The sequence below is a fragment of the Tyto alba genome, unplaced genomic scaffold (genome assembly GCF_018691265.1).
Source record: "Tyto alba isolate M040663 unplaced genomic scaffold, T.alba_DEE_v4.0 Super-Scaffold_20000042, whole genome shotgun sequence".
Classification (NCBI taxonomy): Eukaryota; Metazoa; Chordata; class Aves; order Strigiformes; family Tytonidae; genus Tyto; species Tyto alba.
Genome location: NW_024881293.1, coordinates 7,826,658 through 7,835,567, shown reverse-complemented (window position 1 = coordinate 7,835,567; position 8,910 = coordinate 7,826,658).

Below are 8,910 nucleotides of genomic sequence, written 5' to 3'. Positions count from 1 at the left end.
TAGTGGATGAAATGAAAAACTGACAGTGATTAGTATTTTCCCCACTTAAAATGACCATCTCATGGAGCATCTTGATTGCTTAGAAACCTCAGATGTCATATTATAAGACATTCAAACACTGATAACATACTGGATATGTTCTCTAAAAGTCACATTAAAATCTTAGAATATTAGGAACACCTCTGAGTACTGGTAATGGTGTAGGGTTTTTTCTTTCAGTATAGACTTTTAACAATAGAAACATTAATATCTTTCCATTTTCCTTTTTGTTTGTGGTTTTGTTTGGCAACCTTGCCAACACTATTTTTACAATGCTGTTTCTTCTCATGTATCATTTGTCCATTCTTGGGCAATAAAATCTACTTACTGGAGAAAACAGGTAATTAGCCATCTACATAAATTGCCCTGTGTCTACATCATTAATGTGTTTGGATGTTTTAATTGATTGCATTCTCAACTGTTTTGGATGGCTTAAATGCCAGCTAATGCAATCCAATTAAGCCTCCTAATAAACCTGACTGATGAACTACAATATAATCACATATCAAGTAGAGATGTAGAGGGAAATGTCACAGAACTGACAGTTTAGAATAGGCTGTGTCATTCCGAAAGACCCAAATCACTTCTCAACAAGGAAACTTCTAATTGACTATAACTGGTGGTGGATTTGGTATCCAGGACCTGATTCAACACACCTTATAAGCACACACTTAAACCAATTCCTATCCACAAAACATTTTTCATACAACCATAGAATGGCCCAGGTTGGAAGAGACCTCAAAAGATCAGCTGAGCCAGCCTCTCATGGGAAAGGGAGCCTAGATGAGATTATCCACCTGTCCAATTATATGTTGAAAACCTCCAGTGATGGGGACTCTACCACACCCCTGGGGAGGCTGTTCCAGTGATTGATTATTCTCACTGTAAAAAAAAAAAAAAATAATAAAAATAAAATTTCTTGTATCAAGATGAAAACTTTCATAGTGCAACTTGCACCCATCGCCCCTTGTCTTCTTCTCCACATGGCTCCTTGTGAAGAAAGAGCCTCCATCCTCTTTGTAGCCACCCTTTAAGTACTGGAATACTGTGACAAGGTGCCCTCTGAGCTTTCCCTTCTACAGGGAGAAGAGACCCAACTCCTTCAGTCTTTCCTCATGGGGCAGGTTCTCCAGCCCTTCGGTCATCGTGGCCTTCCTCTGGACCCTCTCCAGTCTGTCTGCCCAAGTGTTACTGACTGAATTTCCTCCCAAAAGCTTCCACTATAATTGTCTTCTCCATTCCGTAACATTTGCTACAATTTATTGCCATTTCTGAAATTATTTATTTCTAGACTTTGCAAATTTATAGGGAAATCAATTTCTTTGACTCTTCGACATCTAAAAAGTTTATTCAACAAGTACGTAAGAGTCCCAGAGGTAAGATCAGGAGTTTTTATTCCACGTTCATTTTCAGCTAAGCTAAACTAAGTAGTAATTTTACCACAAAAGTGCCTTTTAATATTCTGTGACCAGTCACCTGAATACTAAGCATAGAGTTAAGTTTTCTAAAGTTGATTGTATTGTTATTATTTTTATTATATAACACACAAAGAGCAATACACATAAGACCTTATTAATGAAGGCTCTAATTCTACAAATACTGGGCCACTCGTGTTTCCAAAGATTTTCATACTATTGTCATTGCAGTAGGGGCAATGAATAATAAGGGCAATAAATAAAACAGATAAGGTGGGAGAGAAGAAATTAACAGTAAATGCTAAAGATGCTTTCTAAAAATCATCTAGCACTTTTTAAATTATGAAAAGCCTAAGTCCTGTTACCTAAAAGAGTGAGTTAAGGGCATGTGTAGACTAAAGAAATAAGAAACTCAGTGTTGTCAGCTTATCCTGGAGAAGGTAGCAACCTGATAATTATCTCTAGGTAGCAGCAATGCAAAGGAGATTTCAGGCAATATGGGGGCCTCTTAAAAAATATATATAATTCAAACAAAACAAGATGAGGCAGCTAGAAGTTAAACAATCTAATACCAGAATACGATACAGGCTTCCAATAGTGTCCTGCAAGCAACTTATTTAAAGATGGCATAGTGTCTTTCTGTCATCTCTGGAAGTCTTTTTCTAAGCCCAAACAGAGGTTATTGATTTAAGGGAGTAATCTCTGTGAAATTCTCTGCTCTGTTCTGCCAGATGCCAGACAACATATAGCAACTCCTCTGGCATCAACATCTGTTAATCTAATCTTAACTTTGATTCGCTGTGGCTGTTTCATCTGTAAAACGGGGATAATACACTAGTTCAGATGCTTGTCAGCATCTCTCCATTCTGGGTACAAAGTGCTTTGAAGATGACACTATTTTTTTACATTCTACGTTATTGTAAAAGAGCTACAGATTCTCATCAAATTCCTTCAACAATCAGTGATACTATTAAAGGTCAACCCTCTGTTCTGTGTCCAATATCCACTTGTTTGTTTGTACAACCATCTCTGGCGCAAGTAAAGGCAGAGAGAGCCTCAGTCCTCAGTGGGAACAAGAAAGCATCCCTGGCATCCCGCAGCATGCTGGTACAGATGTTGTGTTTACTTTGTTGACAGTAGCAAGGGTTAAGAAACAATAAAATATTTAGATACCTTCTTATAAGTACTGCCTAACTTTTAGCCCCAGAGTCTTTGCTGTATGTTGGAATCCACGTGCCATTTGGGCCCACCCCATACTGCTGCTGAGAGCGAACATATGTGAACCAACTGGTACCTAATGGGAAACCAAGCACAGAGGTGCATCTAGAATCCAAATCCTGTTCTGGCAAGCACTCGGGTACCACTCTGCATCCCCCGAGCCAGGGTCCACTCCTGATGTGAGGCATCTCCAGCAGTTACTACATGAAAGAACTGATTAGACCTCTCTACCTTCTTTCATCCTGCAGCTCCTGATACTGCCACAACCACTTTCCACACAACCAATTGTTCATTCAGGAGGCAAGTTCAATACATCTCTCCATTTTGATGGGAATGATGCAAACCTCCTAGCTTCAACAACAACGTCCTAATCATCAGTGGGCGTGCAAGAAGGAGGTAAGGTATGCGTGGAAAGGGGGAAGTTTGCTAGAAGTTAAGCATATTTATAAGCATTTTAATAACTCAGGACTTCACAGCATGGACAGTCTTGCTGAAGCATAGTGTGACAATTTATTGAAGATCTTATGGTTTGGTTTTCTGTGTTCAATTAAATGGTATGTAGATGGTGTCTAAATGCATATGACTGGTTATATACTCTTAAATGCATTCAACTATCTTCTGTGACTTGTAAGATATAAACAGTACATTTAATAGATATTACAGCTGAAATGTGTACATGCTCCATAGCTGATAATAATTTCAAGTAAAATATCTTAAATTCAGTTTCTTTGTAATCCATCTTCCTATACAGCAAAATAATGCAAAAATATACCTTTTAAGTCATACACATATAATATTAATATGTTGCATCATTAACAATGTAACTGAAATATTCATCACTGTACTGAAATTAAGTGTATGGAAAATGAGACACTGCCTTCCAGAAGAAGTCTTCCTGCCAAGGATACTCAACAAATCCCCTGGGAAGAATGTAAAGAATGCTATGTAAAATGAGAACATTCCTAAGAATTAATTACTGTAATAGGACAGACTTTTCAAAATGCTAACAAGCTAGGAAATCGTCTTGTCCACTTAAGGACAGCGTTGCTTGTGCCTGCTGCACAATCAATTTCCCAGTCTAGATATAAAATCAGCTGAATTCAAATATGGTGGAAAGGGTTAATTCTCCCTGATAAGTCTGAGCAGAGCATTTAATTCATTGGGCATTCTAAGCCACCTGTGTGTGAGAGGGAATGTACAAGGGAAAGAGAGGGGGAGATGTAGGCACAGTTACTTTGCAAGACCATTACTGGGGAGAGCCTGTTCATGAGATCAATGCTGATAATAAAAATAAGCATTTGTTTCTGACTGCCAGAAAAGGTAACCATTCCAATTACATCCCAGAAACCACACAAGCCACCTGACCTCTGCAGCTAAAAAACATTCTCCACAAGACAGAGGTAAGACAACTTCACATTTTTACCTGCTTCTCTGTGCAAAGTGCATGCATTTAGAAATTCATTGCAAGAAATCATTGCATACCTTTTAAACCTGATACCATTAATGTAAGATTTTTTTTTCTGATGATGATGTTCAAAAGATCATTATCTCTAAAGGGAGGTTGTATGAAGAGTTGTGAAATATCATCTAAACTTCAAGGTTTTCCTGATTCTAATGTGTTTCAGATGTGCATCTACTAGGAGTTATTTACTCCACATACATCTGGTACCCAACCAGCTATAAGATATTTGAGGACTGATTTTTATTTTTTTTTCAATGCTAGTTGACAGATGACAGGGTTACACTGGCTCTCAAAGACAAACCCATTATTTCTGAGCACAGTGAGTTATTCTCTGTAGTTGGCATCCTTGCTACAATAAATCAAAGGGTAGCATCCAACCATTGTCCTGGAGTCATTCATTGTGCTGATTTACTGGGGGCTAGACTGTTTGGTTGTTTATTTTTTAATGTCACACAAGACAATCTGAAGGTACAGGGTATTTAAGGTAAATGTGTATACTAGACTCATTTCTATCACAGTTTCTTAAATATTCTTTTCACTCTTCAGAAAGCAACTGCTTAGTCTGAGGAGGCTGAGGTTAATGAAGACATTTGCTAACATTCAACACTATGGAATAGTGCATACTGTTTTGAATATTAAAACTAGTGATGTTGGTAGTAAATCTAACAGTTTTAGACATGCATTATAAACCTTGGTTCAAGTGAGCTTTCCTATTTAGATTAATTCATACACACAGAAGAAATATATCTCTGTATCTGTGTAACCTGAACATGGAAACCTGGTGACAACAGACATTAGCTATATTTCCAGCCTCATAGTTCTTTATTGTACTAAAGACAAAGAAGCAAGCAGCAAAACAGTTTTTAAGCAGTCTTTTCAAAAAGTTTTGAAGCTACTCTCCATACCTCTGCTTCTCACAGACACACAGAGGAGGTGGCAATTTGTAATCAGCACTAAAGAAGAAATGCAAAATATTTAACATGCAAGTGATTTCAGGTCTGGTATTGCACTTCTACTGGGATATGGGGATAGTTGGATTGTACATGGTGAATAAAACTGACTGAAAGGAAAAAAATTAGGATTTCACACATTTTTAAAAAATCCACTTGTAACTGACCCATCTGTTCTGAGTGTGAAATATTTGTTATCCATCAGTAGCAGAATCCAAAGCAACAGAAAAAAAGTAAAATGCAAAGCTGCAATGCAAGATAGCATAAGCATGTGCTTTGTCTATTAACACATTCATTACATTCTTTATTGTGCCCCCACTAGAATTAAGGTACCACCCAGTTCTAAAACTCTCTGAAGTGAAATATGACACAATTTTCCATATTGCTATGTTTTCCTCTATTGAAAGATAAAAGGGCTTAAAGAAATCAGATGGGAAAAAAGCAGGTATGTAGGGCAAAAAATATTATATTCATTGGCAAACTACTTGTCTTTGTTTTCTCATCTATGGACAACTTTACAAACAGCAGAAGTAGCTTGTTTTGAATCACAGACAAGGAAAATATGTTTCCACAGTATAATTCTTGTTGGATTATTATTGGAAGAAAACTACCCATCCAACACACATTACAGAATTTTTTCTTGCTAGATTTTGCAATGTCCTTTTTGCATGTGTGAGCCAGAAAAATCTTTACCTACGTAAGGTGTTTGGGAAATGAAATAGTAAGAAGAGTTTTGCAGCTAATCAGTTCTCATTTCTAAAGCCAGAGTCAAAACATATGATCAACAAGTACTGAACCATCACCTGTTCTGCAAAATTAGTGCTAAATTTTCAGAGACATTGCATGATGAAGTGCAGGGTCCTTTCCAGTCCTTCCTTGGAAGCTGCATCTGTATTATGCCAGTTTGACAACAGTGCTGCTGCACCAAAACAGAGATGGCTCTTCACACTTTGATGTGCCAGCAACATCCAAAACAGGTCGGGCCATTCCAGAGGAACGGATTTATAGAAAAGTTACACGTCATAGCCACATCACACTCCTCTAGGAGTTGCACTGACTTCTTGTGGAATGTCACATCGCAAGTAGTTGCCAAGGCCAGCCCATTAAAGCCCTTCAAAAGCCTCTGCATTAACCACCTGGTACAGAAGTGATATCGTGACAGAAGTTGCATGCCCATATCATTCGAAAGGACTTGGATGACTGCCTAAAAATCAAGATGTCTATGTGACTTTTTGCACGGGCAAAATATTCAGGGCAAAGTACAAAGCCCTGGCATCCAGAGGTACGTGATTTTCTCTCACATCGTAGTATGGATCAATTTATAAGGAGATACAAAATGTAACAGATAGAGATGGATACCTTGTTTCTATGGTAGCAATAAGACACATCATACTAAAGATGATGTCAGCACCACATCCTGTTTGGTTTTGATTGCTTTAGGACATCAAGTTGTTTATACAGTTGTATAATACCTGCAGGAGAACCCCAGAGCAGTGGCTGGGAAATAACTGCCCTGTTGTTCATGCAGTCCCTGATTTTCTGGAGTTCACAGACAGCAGCAATGACTAGAACATCTATTCAGGTGACCCAGCACTTTCAATTACATCAATACTAAACACAACAAATTGTCTTAGTGCAACCAGAGTAAGCTGGGAGAAGGTCATAGTCAGCAGTAAGGAAAGACTGCGCAAAATCTCAGGATGGCGAGAAACTAAATTAGGTAATATATTCTCATATAAGCCTAGCAAAGGGTTTTTGAGGTACACATCACCAATGGTAAAGCGAACTTATGCAGAGAGAAAAAAAATGCACAACCCTTCACAAATTTATCTTCAGAATCAGTTCCTTCCAAGTGGAGAGTTGAAGGTCAATTTGACATTGTAGGCAACTAAGACATAGCAACCAAACTTCTGAGAAAGATGGTAGTGTCCCTGAATACTGTCTTCTCCCAGCAGTGTCCCAGGTATAGCCATGATTATTCCAGATTCTCCAAGGGAAATATGAAAACAAAAATATTCACAGCCCTGAATCAAGTACAGTCTTCCAAGCAAGTGAGGTACTGGCTAGACTATTTGCTGTTCAGGGCTGGAACTCTCTGACAATAAATACCAACTAGACTTGAAAAGTTTCCCAAGAAAAGCATTGGGTAAAAACTCCAGACCAGCTCCCTCTCTCGGTACCAGAACTGTAGTAGTTCTGTGTGGTTTGGGATGCCTTATGCCTGAGGAAGCACCTCTTCAGCAAACAGTCATATGTGGGGTCTTAAAGTTCACAGTAAAAACATCCTAAAAGAAGGCAGTCATCCAGACTGGCTACTCAAGCCCCACCCCTTCAAAATCCAAGCGTAAAAATCTACGATTTCATGCTTTTCTAAAAGTGCAATCCTGCCATTGCAAGCTCCTGACAAATCCAAATTCCAGTAACAGAAGAACCTCCTTTAGTTACAAGGCAAGCAAAAGTGGAAAAATCCTTTCAAAGTACCCCAGTAGAAACAGCAAATGCCTCATTGCTTCATGTTTTGGGTCTAAATTGCTTTGCGGAAGGAGCATGTTTTTCAATAACTGAAAACTCCTGCTGCTTCTCAATTTCTGGGAGAAGTCCCCAGATCAGTGTTCACTCTCACATTATTGTAAATAGAGATTACACTTTTTAAGTCAGTTTGTAAAACAAGGGTCTAATTGATTATGAACTAAACCAGCAAATGACTAGCACATGAAAATTTCTGCAGGCAGTGGGTGCCATTGTAACTTTGCCAAGTCACAACACTTTCCTGTGCCTCAGTTTCTGCATCAGGGTATAAAGGAACTGAACTTCATTTAGTAATTTCTAGTTGACATGCACTGCAGAAATAAAAAAAAAAAAAATATATGAATAATTTAGTTGAATGTGAGATTTAGGGGGAAAAAAAAAAAAAGAACAAAAAAACTGCTTCCACTTTACATCATCAGATCTCCTTTGCTGTAAAGGCTACAAGGTGATACTGAGACTGTGTCAGAAACCAAAATAGGCCTTTCCCCTTAGAAGCAATGAACAGAACGGGGACCTCACTGCACCAGTGGAGAACTGTCAAAATGACGGATTACTCTATTTCAGTGACCACACAAAGTTGCTCAAGACAATCAAAATTAAACATTCTGCAAATATGTCCTTTACAGTTGCTGGTGCTTCTCCTCATAGAGAAGAGAAGCACTGTTATTTTTTTTATTTTTTTGCTATGTTACAGCATACCATTACCAGATTTCCCATGATGAAGAGAAACAGCTAATAAAACCAAGATACATCATTCTTAAATCAAAATCACACTGTCTAGTATTGCTACCTCCTTGTCTATCAATGTCTATGTTATAGCTCATGTCTCCCCTTACAAGCTTCAGCACAAACCAGAAACTTATCTTTTCACAAGATCCTTTCACACCCATAAAAATCCTTTACAGAATATTCAAGGCTTACCACCCTCAGCATGTCTATACTAGGGGCATAATTCTGCTCTCACATACAGCTCCCTTGATTGCCTTTAATACTAGTTCTGCTGCCCCTCCTTAAGGGAGAGAATTTACCAATAGATACATCAAGTAGAAGAAAACAGTTAAAAGGTATGAAAGGACTCTCTTCAGGAATGTCCACATCAAATTTTCCCAGTATATTTCATCAGCAAAAGTGGTCAGTGGTTTATTTCATCAATACTTTAAGAACAATGACCAATTTCAGCTTCCTTAGATCCAGCACATGGGATTTTATTATCTGCTTTCTGTATAATTTAGTTGTCTGAAAGCACATACTGATGTGATGTTCATTAGTTGCAACAGTTGCTGCTCCTAAGCCTACG